Source organism: Furipterus horrens, unplaced genomic scaffold, assembly GCF_987537825.1.
Source record: "Furipterus horrens unplaced genomic scaffold, mFurHor1.1.pri manual_scaffold_3, whole genome shotgun sequence".
Taxonomy (NCBI): Eukaryota; Metazoa; Chordata; class Mammalia; order Chiroptera; family Furipteridae; genus Furipterus; species Furipterus horrens.
Window position 1 is genome coordinate 41,184,496 of NW_028327173.1, and position 14,184 is coordinate 41,198,679.

A 14,184-nucleotide genomic window follows, 5' to 3' on the forward strand; every position below is an offset into this window, starting at 1 on the left:
TTTAGCACTGAAGTTCTGGCAATGTCTGCATCCCTCTAGGGCTACAACTCCTGCCAGGTGACCCTGTGGTCCAGTAACATCTTCTTCCCTTTAAAGTTAAGGCCTAGGAGAAATAATGATTTTATACTGTTGCTAGCCACTAAGTGCATCAACACTACTTTCTGGTTCATTTTAATCCTGCCCATTGTTCTATTCAATTCTATTATTAAATTCTCTTTGATTAAACACTATTCCCTAAGGGCTTCTAACTAATACAGACCAAAGAAAGGGCTAAACATAGCATTTCCCCTTTTCTCAAGACTTATTTTATTTATAGTCCCTTTACTCCTCCCACTAAACTCCCCATTTCTCCTAAAGAAATTCTGCCATGTTCTTGGCCATATCAGAGATCTTCTCTCTTAGCAAAGAAGTGAGAGGTCAGGGGGAAGATGCCTTAGCTTCTCTTGGGAGTTAGTGCACAGGCAACACATGGCTAGAAGAATAAAGTGAGATGACATACATGGCATCCTTCATAGGGTGCTGGCATCCAGTAACTCCCCAGTGAATGACAATTTCCTGCCCCCTTTTGTTCTCTCCCTTGCCCCCCAATCCAGAAATTGGACAATGACATGCAGAATGTCATGATGATTACACACTGACCTTTGTAAACAAATGACCTGAATCCAAATCCAAGCTCTAATGTCTATGCTGTTGGACAAATTACCAGTCTGTGTCCCAGTTTCCCCATTTAAAAATAATGGCGGTAATAGTAATATCTAGCTCTTAAGATTGTTTTAAGGGTTAAATGAGTAAATGTATACAAAGAATTCAGAGTAGTGCTTGGCATGTAGCCAGGTGCTCAATAAATCATAGCTATTTTAATTTGAAAATGTTGCATGGTAAGACAAAAGACATTGTAGGTCCACATTCTAGGAAAGGGAAGGTTTTGATGCTCTAGACACAATTTTGCTTTTAATAGAAAAGTGGGGTCCAGTTAGTCCAGGAATGCATTATAAATAGGGGTTTTCTGATCTAGAACTCTAAAAGAATGAGCTGAAAGGAAAATAAGCTCCCAGCATGAAAAGAGAATTGTATATACTTGTTATTACAAGAAGACAATGGGTAGCAGTGCTAGTCTCTACATCCTTCTTAGTAAGGAAATGGTCAAGGATGACTTGGACTTAAACCTCACTTTGCCTCTTGATAGCCACTGACCCTAGGCAGGTTACAAAACTACCTGGAACCCTGCATTTCTCATCTTTAAAAAAGTGGATCCTACAATACTGTCCTCGCAGGTTGTTGTGAAGATCAAGCAAGAGAACCATTCTAAAATCCATGAACACTGCCCAACCCCTTGTTCCCCCCCACACCCTCCTTGTGACTACGCTTTGCTTATGGACTCAGTCCACGTACAGTCCTGAGACATATGATCTATGACCCATTGAGCTCTTTGGGGCTTGGCTGCTGGCAACAGGCTGCAGAAGGTAGTACTCTCTGTCTCCATGACTTTGGTTGGGTTCTGGATCTTCATTTCCTGCTTCTGTTGCATTCTGCCTATATCATCAGTGCTGTCAGCCTCCATGGAAGGGACCTTTAAATCCCCCTTTTGGGGGAAAAAGATCTTATTGGCATGATGCAAATTCTATGCATAGCAGTCCAGTGACACATTCCTTGTGCATCGTTATTGAACAAATCATGGACACTTAATAAGCACTGTGGCTAAACCATCACAGTCCAACATCATGTAAGTTTCTCCAGAGTCTCCCAGAAGGAAGTTAAAAGACGGTTGAGCAGTCCGAAGTGGAATGACCTCTATTACTGGGATAGATTCTTTGTGCTCTTCTGTGTCTGTACCCTATCTAGCTGTCCCCACACAATGAGATCCTATAGAAAAATTGGGAAAAGGATGCTCTAAGGGAAACACACAACCTTTACCACTGGATTTTTTCCCTGAATCACATTCCCTCTGTTGAAATAACCTAGAGGAAAAAAAAAAAAAAAAACCGAGTAGTTTTTGTTTTCTAGCTGGACCCTGACTTAACGATATGAGGAGCAAGACTGGAAATATAGAGGGCAGTTAGGAGCTGGGGCAACTGTCTTGAGGTGAAAGGATGGGGGTTCAAACTAAGAGAGCCGCAGTGGGGATGAAGAAGAGAGACTGGAAATCAAGAAGCATTTTGGAAACAGAAGAGTAGAACTTGGTGGCCAGTCTAACAGTAAAGAAGAGGGAGAAAGGGTCATCTACGATGAGATGCAAACCTCTGGTGTGAGGAGCACTGGAAGATGATGGTATCATTCAGGGAGGCAGGGTGCAGGTGGTGAATACAGTCTGGGAGACGTTTTTAGTCAACTATCTCATAGATTTAAAGTATATGGCTCTGTGGCAAACATCTATGATTTTGTATCCTAGAACCCCTTTCTAATGGAAACAGCAGCCCCCTTGTTTTCAGATATTTTTCAAAACAACCAATTTAAATGGAAGCTGGTATTTTTATCTTAGATTCTGTTTGCCTAACTAAAGTAATTCATGAAGAGATAGGCCCTTGGACCAAGGTAAGCAACTCTGAATTCTTCATTGGGAACATCTAACCAGGGCAAGGGAGCCTCTCTTTCCTCCCTGTTTAGAGAGATATGAGTGGCCAGAAAATCACGGGGAAGCCAGTCTAAGAGAATGCAACCAACAGGAAATGCAAAACATAACCAGGCATAGTAATGACATCCAATCTGCAGGCAGTTGTGAGGGCAAAATCTAGCCCTGTGCATGGCACCTGGTAGTTACTCAGTGAGCTGTCTTGACTGAGGGTACAAACTGTGAGCTTTGAATGGGCAAAGAAAGGACCCCATGGTTTCAGCCAGAGAGAAGAGGGCATTTGGGATGGCTCCAGAAGTGCCCTGGGGCCATGGAAAGTCAGGGGGGATAGCAGCCTGGAGAGAGCCAGCCTGCTCTGCCCCTCACAGAGGAGGGGTTTGAAGAAGAAACCCGCCTGCTACACACAGGCTGCAGCCGTGACCTTGCTGGGCCCGGAGAGTGACAAGAACGAAGCCCATAATTATTAACCTTGCCACTTGTTTCTGTAGTTTATTGTGACAAGACAATGCAATAAGGAGGGAGGTAATCAAAAAGCAATTTTGTAGCAGTAAGCTTAAAGTGACAAACCTTGCTTTTCCTAAATAAATCACCATTATTCCCATACGGCTCAGGACTGACAACTTGGGTTTCCTTAGTAACCGAGCACTTAGCTAACCCTGTGGCCCAGTGTGAGTGAGAGGGAGCAGTGGCATCTGGAGAGAAAAACTAGTTGCTGAGTCTTTCCCAGAGGCCCCCTCATACCTTCCAGGTGAGCGTGGTCGTCATTAGCATTCAGACTTCAACATTCTCCGTTTGCACTGTTCTCTGGGGATCACTGAGGTTTGTGACACGTAGTAATTTGTCATTTTGCAGCATCATTAATTTTGTTTTTGAGAGCCATTTGCTTTGCTAGTGAGTAGGTTTGAAAACCCCAGCATTCATATCTTAGCATGGTTTTTGAGGTTTACAAGGTAATGCTCATGAACTGAATCCTAAAAATGTACCCCCCAGAATGGTTTCTCTGTGAATTGTAGTTCTAAAACAGAAAGCCAAGACTTAGTGCTGGTGATGGATGGGAAGACAAAATAATAAAGACTAGGAAAGCAATGGCCCTTAGAAAGGAAATGGTCTGTGGCAAAAATAATATACAGGGTGGAGCAAAGTAGATTTATAGTTGTTCATATAGAAAATAATACAATAATTAATAAATAATAATGCAAGAATAAACTGTTTTACATATCCACAACTGTAAACCTATTTTTGCCCCACCCTGTAACTATATTGACTATTGCAAATATCTGGATTTACAAATGTCTCTGAATATATCTTTTGTGAGGATTAGATATCTATACTGTTTTTTTTAAGTTCACTCCTTCTTCCCTCCCTTTTTTTCTTCCCTCTTCCTCTCCTGCTTTCTTCCGTTCTTCGTACACATTATTTGAGCACCTTCCCAGTCTAAGCCATGGGCTCTGCACACAGAGGCCACCCAGCTCCGGTTCTCAGGGTCTGGCAGCCTGGCTGGGGAGATGGACATGTGTACAGATGACTTACACCTCCAGGCCAGGAACCCAGAGGTGAGTGTGACCCTCCAGCCCTGTGGGCTCTACGGAAGAGCCATGGAGGGGGTGATATTTGAGCATAGCCGCGAAGGACAAGTGGGACTGGAGAAGTGGGACTATGAGCCAAGGGCCTGAGCAGTCGTGTGAAGTTGAGCAGGGTTTGAACACAGAGTCCTGAGGGGCTCTGGATAGGTGCGTTTGGATCAGTCGTGGGAGGCCCTACATTACACACTCAGGGCTCTGCCATGCCAAGAAGGCCTCCTCCAGGATACACAGGAGCTCATCCTCTGGTTCCCAGCCCAACCCGCCTCAGGGCCTGTGCCTGGATGCCCCCACCCCCCGCCCCCCGCCTGTTTAGTGCAGGGCTGCTTCACTGACACCCTGCAGCTCTCGTTTTAAACCTCTTCCCCTTGAGGATGGGAGAGTCCCCCCAAAACACATCATCTACACTTCCTGCAATTTTTCTTCATGGCCTTTAACCAAAAAGAATTCTTTCTTAATTTTACATTTATTTTTTAGTTTACTTGTTACATGTCTTCTCTCCTATATTCTAAGCCCCTTGGAGTCAGTGGAAAACTCTTTTGACTCATGATGGTTCCCCCTCAACCTGACAAACAGTCTCTTTGTATAAGGCTGACACTGGTTGAATAAATGAATGAATGAACAGGTGAGTTAAGACTCAATTTAGAGGTCACTTCACCACCAGGCCTTCCCTTCTTCTCTCCAAGTCTGGAACGGGCATCCCTTTCCTGTGTGGGTTTCCTAGTGCCTGTGCTTACCTGGCCGTGGCACTAACTGAGAACACAAAACTGACAGCGTGTACCTGCCTGCCCTCCTCCTGCTGCTCCAAACAAGAGCTCCCTAAGGCAGGCGACTTTATCAGCCCCGCCCCCGCCCCCAGTCCAGGGCCAGCACGTATGTTTGTTGAACTGACACTGTGTCCCACGAACAGGAGCACCTTACTGGGCAGTAGGAGGAAGCTGGGAACTTCCTGTGAGCTCTAAGTTGCCGCCCACCCCACTCCATGGGAGAAGCAGCACCTGCTGGGTGCCCCCCAGTCCCCTCCTGTTGATGACATCAGGGACAGAGGGCTGGCCTTGGCATCCTGTCTGCCTCACAGGTGGTCCTGTTTGCAAGCTCCCTGCTCCCTGAGGCAATTGCCTGTGCTCCTGTGCGTGGATAATGAGGTTGTAGGCCGTGTGAGAAAGCAGAGCTTGAGCAGCCAGGAGGGGCCTCTCACACCCCCGCCTGTTCCATTTGTACCCAGGGTGCCAGCCAGACTGGAGGGCTTCTCTCACCAAGGTACAAAATTACAGATTTGGCAATACTTCATATGGGTGGTCCCAACTGCTCCTTATACTAAACAGCCTGATGAATAAAAAAAAGGGGGGGGGAGTGGGCAAGGTGAGTCAGGAGTGTGGGAAAGGGGAAGTGTGGAGAGGTTGTGATTTTAAATAGGGTGGGCAGGGTACTCACTGAGAAGGTGATGTTAGGGAAGAAGTGTCAGGGAAGTAAGGGCGTTAACTACATGAATAGCTGGCGGGAGAACAGTCAGGCAGAGGGGAGAGCCAGGCAAAAACCTACGGTGGGAGCTTCCCAGAGGTTTTGAAGACTAGCACGGAGATCAGTGAGGTCAGAGTGGAATGAGTGTGGGCAGAGTCCTCGGAGGTGATGTCAGAGGAAAGGTGGCGGGGACAGATCCTGTAGGCAGGCCGCTGGGGTCCACGGTTGGGTTTTAGGCAGAGAAGCAACATAACTGACCTTCATTTCTCAGGATCGTTCTTGCTGCTGTGTAGAGAATAGACTATAAGGAGCCCGGGAAAGGCAGAGCTAGCTCGGGCAAGGACAACAGGATGATGGCTTGGACACGGGCGACGGAACTGCAGACGGTGGGAAGTGGAAGCCTTTCGGATACGGAAGGTAGAGCCAACGGGATTTCCTGAGGTGTTGGAAGTGGGAGATAAGACAAGGAAAACCGTGGGCGACTCCAGGGTTTGGGAAGAGAAGAAGAGAAAGGAGGAAGATGCTGTGCACTGAGACGAGAGAGCTGCAGGTGGAGCAGCTTTAGAAGAAGGGAAAATCAGGTGTTCTGTTTTGACTTGTTGAGTTTGGGCTGTCTGTGAGAAACCTGAGTGGGAGATGTAAGTTCTGGTTCCATCCCTAAACAGATGGCATTTGACGTTGTAAGAATGGGTGAATCACCAATGTCATGAGTGTAGGTGGAGAAAAGAACCAAAGTCTAGCCTGGACACTCACAGTGGGAGGCGGCCCTGCCACCCAGAAGAAGTTAGACACACTTGGAAAGTTAAACAAAATATATTCTCTGCATGCCCTCGCTCCCTTCTCCATCAAACCTCTTAAATAATCTAATTTCACAGTCTCTGCTTTCTCCCCTTCCAGCAATCTAGCTTAGGCTCCAACCAAAGCTCTGAAGCTTCTCACTCCAAAGTCATCAAAAACTTCCCATGAAGGACCCTCAGTATCATTTGACACTGTTTCAGGAGCTCTCCTACCTTCCCGAAACCCTCATCCCGACAATATAGGAATTCTCAAGTCTTTGAGGACTTGACCTTGTGCATTTCATCCCCTAGCTGTTTGACTTCAGATGGGGTTCATCCAACAGGAGATGGGCAGGCAGAAGGAGAGAGCAGTGAGGATTGTTGTCTTTCCCCCTCTGCTTGCTCCCTGTTTCCCTTCCACGCATCAGGCAGCGACGGCATCCTCCTCCCTCAGGATTCCAGTCCTCACTGAGTTCTGGTAGAACCTTTTCTTCTGGTTCTAACCTTTCTGTCTCAGTCTCTATGAGAAGATCATCTTTTCCTTATGCACTAAATTCTAATATTCCATCCTCACCAATTTTCTCTTCTTTCCCCATTCTACATGCCGTCTCTGACCTGGTTTTACCCATGGTTTTAGCTACCACTTATCTTATACTACATTATTAAATGATGCAGCTATAGTTCTTTCCCATACCTTCCCAGTGGAGTGGTAATCCACGTGCTCAACTGCTCTCTGGACACCTCCACTGGATGCCCCACAGACACCTCAGGTCATTGTATCCAATAGTGAACCAAGCTTCTGCCTTGACAAAGCCATAAGAATAAGTGAGGTCATTCCCAAGGGCCTATTTCTCTTCGCTCTGTCATCCCTTCTGCCTGGAGTTCCTTCCTACCTGGACCCTTATCCTCCACCTTCCTCCCTGTTAACGTGCTTCTGAAAAAGGAAGATGGTCTCCTTTTCTGTCACTATTCCTGTGTGTCTGCTGCCTCCAGCCTTGTGGCTGGGTGGAGAGTCTTTGTTATTTATGCCTCAGGCCTAACTCAGTTAAGCTATTCCATAATTTATAGGATAGCTAACCTTAGCATGTCTGAGCTATTGAACAAATATCAGTGGGAATTTAGATTTGGTCCCTGACAAGCACAGGACCTGCGTTCTGTGGCCTGGGCAGGGCCACCACAGGAAAGATCAGACTGCTGCCTCAGCTTCTCAAACTAGTATGGTCTTCCTCCCTAGAACAGAAGTCACCCCCCAGCCCCAGCCTGTTTAACTGAGGTCCTGACACCCTGCCCAGCACTGAAAAACACATGAACTTTAGAACCCATCTGGCCAGGATTTGAAGCCAAATCTTCATTTTGGCTGTGTGTCCTCAGGCAGGTCACTTCACTTCTCTGAGAATAAAAGTGAGGCTAATATTAACTGCCCGGCCTCTTTAATTGAAAAGAAAATGCATGGATTATACTGAGTGCCAAGAATTATACTCACATTATCTCATGTAATCCTCACACCCAGTCATCCCTGGAGTTAGGGGTGGGGAAGTGAAGGGAGATAAGGAAATACTGTCCTTTATTCCATAGGATTCTGTACAGCTGTGAGAAAATGGGAACCACGGCCCCCAAGAGAGCTGCCACCTTCACCCAAGATTCCCAATGGAAGAACCAGAAGTTCTGGCCACCATACTCTCAATTCATCAAGTCTCTTAGCTGTACAATATCATTCACCATCTTTCCTTCCCATGTTACAGAAAAGATGCCGGTTCCTCCCGTTGGCACAGGAATCAAACCAGAAGCAGAAGGTAGAACGACAACAGTTAGTATCGACCCCTTTTAGTGAAGGTCCAGAAACTCAAAAAAGAAGTACTAGAAAGAAGAGGAAAAGAAGCCATGATGGAATTTTTATTCATCTACTGAATAACCAAATGACACCGCTGTAATATATGACTCTAAAATCAGCCCTTGAATAGAGGGGATTTAAAGAAAGAAAAGCAATGTTGGTGAGGTCCACAGTTCACTGTTCCTGGGTGAAGGGTCCCCAGCCCCCAAGTTAGAAACAAAGAGACTTTGAACAGCTCCATCTCCTTCACCTCGATACCCTACTAGGCAACAGTTTTTACTAATCTACCACCTGAATTTTCTCTTCTGTTCCACCACCTCCAGCTACACGTTCCCTTTCTGCCTCTGAGACCTCCAGAGCCAGCCAGTCTCTCGGCCTCCTGCCCAACCGCCAGCAGCCTACAGAGCTATCTTTCTAAAACACAAATGAAATCAACTTTTTTCCCTGTTCAGAGCCCTCCTTATATCTACTGCCTCACATAGTTTTCAAATGTGAATGTGCGTAAGAACCACCTGGAGAGCTTGTTAAAGATATAGTTTTAGGCCTCGCCTCAGAGATTCCAAATCTGTGGGTCTTGGGAGAAGTCTGGGAACCTGCAGTTTTAATAGACACCCTGTCCCCTTGGGCATTCTGATATAGTCTAAAGAACACATTTTATTTAAAAAAAAAAATGGGAAGAAAAGCAGGAAGGGAGGGAGAGAGGAAAGAAAAAAGGAAGGAAGGAAGGAAGGACAGACAGGCCTGGAATGAGGACTCAATTCGCATCCCCCAGAATGGCGTAAGAGATTTGTCACCATCTGACACCTGCCAGCACCATTTTCCAAGCTGCTGTCTCTGACCTCTGACCACCCTGTAGAATTAGTATCTCCTGAGCACGTTCTTGTCTGTAGCCTACTGTTTTTCTCCAGAACACAATTCACTACTGGACACACTTATGATTATTAAAATGCTTATTGTCTGTCTTCGCCATTGCCTCAGAAGCTCTGGTGTAAGCAGGAACTAATATATTTGTGTACCTTTGTATCCTTTATTACCTATGACAATGGCTGGCACATGGTAGATAATAACTGTAAATATCTGTTGGAGATACACCATCAAACAAGACAGGAATATTGTATCCCAGCCACTTACCCACACTTCAAGGAGTAGCCTGCCCTTTCTAGTCATGTGACTCTGGGGAACCTATCAGTGGCAACACCCTGCTTTCTACTGAGCTGCATGGCCAAGGCCTGGCCAATCACAACACCCCGTCTCCAGGTCCTCCGTGGTGATGTTCTAGGGTGGGCACCTGACTCACACAAGTGAATTAGTGTTTTCCTAATTAGTTATGTGAATGTGAACCTGGAAACATCAGTGGCCGCATTCCTTCCACATCAGCAGTTATGGAAGAGGGGGCCAAGCAGAAACCAGCAGAGTTTAGAAATGAGGAGGGAGAAGAGCCTGGCTGTGTGAAGGTTTTAAGGTCAAGCCCTAAGGCCCTGGTGGCTGTGGTCAGTTTGTCTTTCCACTCTTGAGTCACACTCCACACTCCTCCAGCTGCAGAAGCCATCCCCCCAACCTTTTTTTTAAAAGATTTTATTTATTTATTTTTAGACAAGGGGTAGGGGAGGGAGAAAGAGAGGGAGAGAAATATCAATGTGTGGTTGTGTTTCATGCACCCCCAACTGGGCACCTGGCCTGCAACCCTGGCATGTGCCCTGACTGGGAATCGAACCAGTGACCCTTTGGTCCACAGGCTGGTGCTCAATCCACTGAGACACACCAGCCAGGGCTTTTTTTGCTTCAGTTAGTTTTACATGTTTTTTTCATCATTTGCAAATGACAGGTTCTGCCTAACACATGGGGATTAATTACATACGTAATTAATCACAATTTGTTATAAAGAAAAGAAAACACAGGGTGCGTTGAGAACAAACAACTGGTGGGCCTAGAGGGTCAGACTGTTCTTCAGAGGAATGGCATTTAGCTGTGGACTAAAGGATGAGAGGAGTTAGTCAGATGAAGCAGGGGAAACAGGGTTCTGGGCATTGGAGCAGCAGGTATGAAGGACCTCAGGTGGGACAGAGAAAGCTGGGAGCATTCAGGATACCAAACAAAGGCCGGCGTAATGGCCACTGTTGGTCCCCACCTTCACCCTCATGCTCTGGGGTCCCTTCTGTTTGTGTATGATTGGCTGCCAGCAGCTTACCTTATGCCTGTGACATTGAGAAGCTGGAGACACCTCACCCATATGGAGAGCCAGCAGTGCCTGGGAGTTTACATCCTCTTCAAGAGCTCAGTGCCAAGAACTGACTGGTATGGAAAAATCAAAGTCGGACCAACTCTGAGGCATATGCACTCCAGAGCTTTGTGTGGGATCAAGAACAGTCTGGAACTGCACCTGAAATCACACTCTTACTTGGCTTCTTCCTTTTCGCTACCCTGTTTCTCCCACTTCCTTATGGGGTCCTCCTGGGAACACTTAGAGAAGAAACCATCTGCATCTGAATCTTTGGTTCAGCACCTGCTTTGGGGAGAACCCTACTAAACCAGCCAGTGTGGCTAAAGCAGAGTGAGGTAGGAGAAGGTGACAGGAGATGGGATTAAGACGGGGGTAGGGGCCAGAGCATGCGACTTTAATGGATTCTTTATAGGACCAAGAGCAGTGGGATAGCACTGAGGGCCTTTAAGTACAGAACAACCCTTCCCCACTCACCCACTCAATGCTGTAGAACCAAACTTTCCAACTTTCCTCAAACAGCCCTTTCATAGCCCATTTGTTGGTGGTGGCCCAGAGTGAGCCTTCTGCCTGGAAAGCCCATTCTTACCTTCTTAACTCAGTCAACCCTGATGTGTCAAACAAGACTCACTTCAAGTACTACCTCCTCCAGGAAGCTTTCCTTGACCTCCTCCAGTCACTAACCCCACCCAAGGCGGGACTACATGCTGCTTCTCTGTAGTCCCCCAGCATCTTCTTACCATTCAGCTTCCAAGAACAAATGAACATGTATTGGGGCAACCTGCTCAAACATTTTATTACAGGTGGGGCAAGTAATCCAAAAAAAATTAGTGACATCAACCCTAGATTCTGAGCTTCCTGAAAGCAAAAATTATCTACACTTTATTCTTTGAAGTTTTATTCAGTGCTTAGTAACAACTGACAATTGTCTACTTGCATATGTAGTAGGCTACTATCCCAAGTTCTTCACATACTATTTTATTTATGACAGTTCTGGGAGGAAGGTATGTGTACCCCGTTTTGCAAATAAAACAGCTGAGGCATAGAGAGACTAAGTAATTCACCCAAGATTATAAGGAGGTAAGTGACAGAGCAGGATTCAAACTCTGGTAATAATGACCCCTGGACCCTGATTCTAAATGTGTTGAGACCAACATATAGCACAGACATTCAAAAGAAGCAAGTGTGTTAGTTTCATATCCTTATACGATCCCTGCACTTCAAGCCTCATTTTGAGCTCCTCCTTCTGCAGTGGATATCTCCAATCAAGTTTCTGTCACTCCTGCATGATCTCACAATGGAGCAATTACTAGGATTAGAGTCTCTTATCTCTCTGTAGTAACAAGTGAGATCCTTGACTTCCTGACAAGATTTTAGGGAGGACTAGACACCTTGAAGAAACTTGGGAACCCCCAAGAGGCCTGTCAATCGCATCTGCAATCCTCTCTGTAGCAGAAACGGGGGAAGAGTAATTCCTGGAAAGGCTTCCAAGAACCTTCCAGTTGGAATCTGAAGACTGTGAGAAACATAGACAGACTTACACCCTGGGGTTACTCTGGGCCTGGCCACACCACCTTGCTCACAGCCTGTTTCTGTGCTTATTTATTCAGCACTCACTATTAAGAAGCTTGCTATGTGCAGGGCACCAGGCTAGATGCTCAAGTTTACAAATATGCCTAAGGGAAGGACTCGGGCTTTAAGAAGCTTGCCATCTATGGGCATTTTCATACACTGGGGCAAGTGCTGTGATGGCAGATGTAGAAACACAAGAGGCAGGACCCTTGACCTTGACCCAGTTTGGAAGTATCAGGGAAAACCTCCTGACAGAGGCAAAAATGGGGAGTGGGGGGGACTTCAAAGACGGACTTGTGTTTGGATCTTTACATATTCCTTATTAAGCTGCATAACTTTAGGGAAATTATCTAACCTCTCTGAGCTTGCATTATCTTATTTTTGTAATGGGAGTAATCATGTGTACAGCACAAAATTAATAAAATAATTCATGATATAACTATTTATTAGCCACATGGCTAATATTTGCTGAATTCTCACTGAGTCAGCATTGTTCTTTGCATTTTTAGCTCATTTAATCAAAAAATTCTTGTTACAACCCTTTGACATAGAAACCATCACTAACACCATTTGGGTTAACAAACCAGAGGCAGATCCTGAAGCAAGAATTGCAGTGCAAATAGTTAGTGGAGAGATGCAAAGAACACGAGCAACAGTGGGGAAGAGGAACGCAGTCAGTGACGTGTGCGTTATTAAGCCAGATTACTGTGGTGGGGAAGTAGTGCTTAATCCTACAGGGGACTGGAAAATGGTGTAAAACATATGCCTGAGACTTATTCAGGCCAGAAGCAAGGAGGCTGGGGCACTTTTACCCAACACCTGTCAGTCATTGCTCAAAGACTGTCCCCAGAAAACTGGGTCTGCAATGCACATGGACAAAGTGTGTCTGGAGGTCTAAGAATGGCCCTCCAACAAAGATGCAGGAGCTGGTCATGGAACGTGGAGCTGGAATGGGTGGAAATCATAAGGGAACTGGAGGGAATAGGCACCAAGAACTGGTCATGTCTGCTGTAGGTCTCAGAGATTAAGAAACTTGCCCAGGGTCATGCAGCTACCATGTGATGGAACTGGGATTCGAACCCAGGCAGCCTGGCTCCAGAGCCAGTTGTGTTAATTCCACACTAAACTGTATTCTCTACATTGCTGGTCATACAAAGTGTAGTTCTGTGGTGTTGATTGCCATTTTCATCATGATTGTTGTTCTTTGGTCTCACCTATATTAAAATCCAACAGCAGGTAGTCAAGTTATTCATTTTACCTTACGCTGGGTTGGAAAGATCGAGTTTGGGAATTGGGGCTCCTTAGTTCAAGTCCCAACTCTGTCCAGCCTAGCTATACTGACTGTTTCCCCTCTCTGGTCCTGATTTTGTCATTATCAAATTGGATGACCTATAAGAAAGTTTCCCTGACATCTTTACTTCTCTCATGTGGTTTTCCACCAGAGTGCAGGCTGCCCTCCTGGTAAGCCCCTGTCAGAAAGTGTCTCTGGCTTGACCGTCTCCACCCCTTCAGACAGCAAGCTCCTGATTAACCAGGACTGACGGTAATTTATGTATTTACGATATCCTCCTCGTTGGGAACAAGAGAAAATTAAATTACTCACTGGAGTCGGTAACAGATGGTTAGCTACATCTTCTTCTGACTGGGACCCCCCCAGAGAGAGTAATTGAAGGCACCCTGTCACATGAAAGGACTAAGGGGTGAGGGAGGCTGAAGGATGGTCGGGAGTCTGCTCTTTGGCACATAAGTCATTCTGATGTCTCTCCATTTCTCAGTGAAGGAGAAAATCAAATATAGCCCAGAAGGAACTAAGGCAGTTTGTAAATAGGGCATGCTGGGGTGCCCCCAGCTTTTTTTATTCTACTTAATTTATTGTGTGTGTGTGTGTGTATGTGTGTGTGCATGCCCTCAAAGCCAAGTTGGAGGTTTCCCAAGCATTCGGCCCAGTAAATTCAACTTGGCCAGTCCCAAGGGGACCCTGGGGTGGATCTGGAGGCTGACTAGGCTCTGCTCGTTCATGCAGATGATCCTCACCCTCCGTCCCCGCCCCACAATGCAACACCTCCAAAATGCTGATTTTAACCAAGAGCTGATATAAGATTCCTTATTGTTGTTCAACTGAGGAAGAGAGGAAGGATATGTTAAAATATCTACTTCAGGCAATGGTTTATACCCAG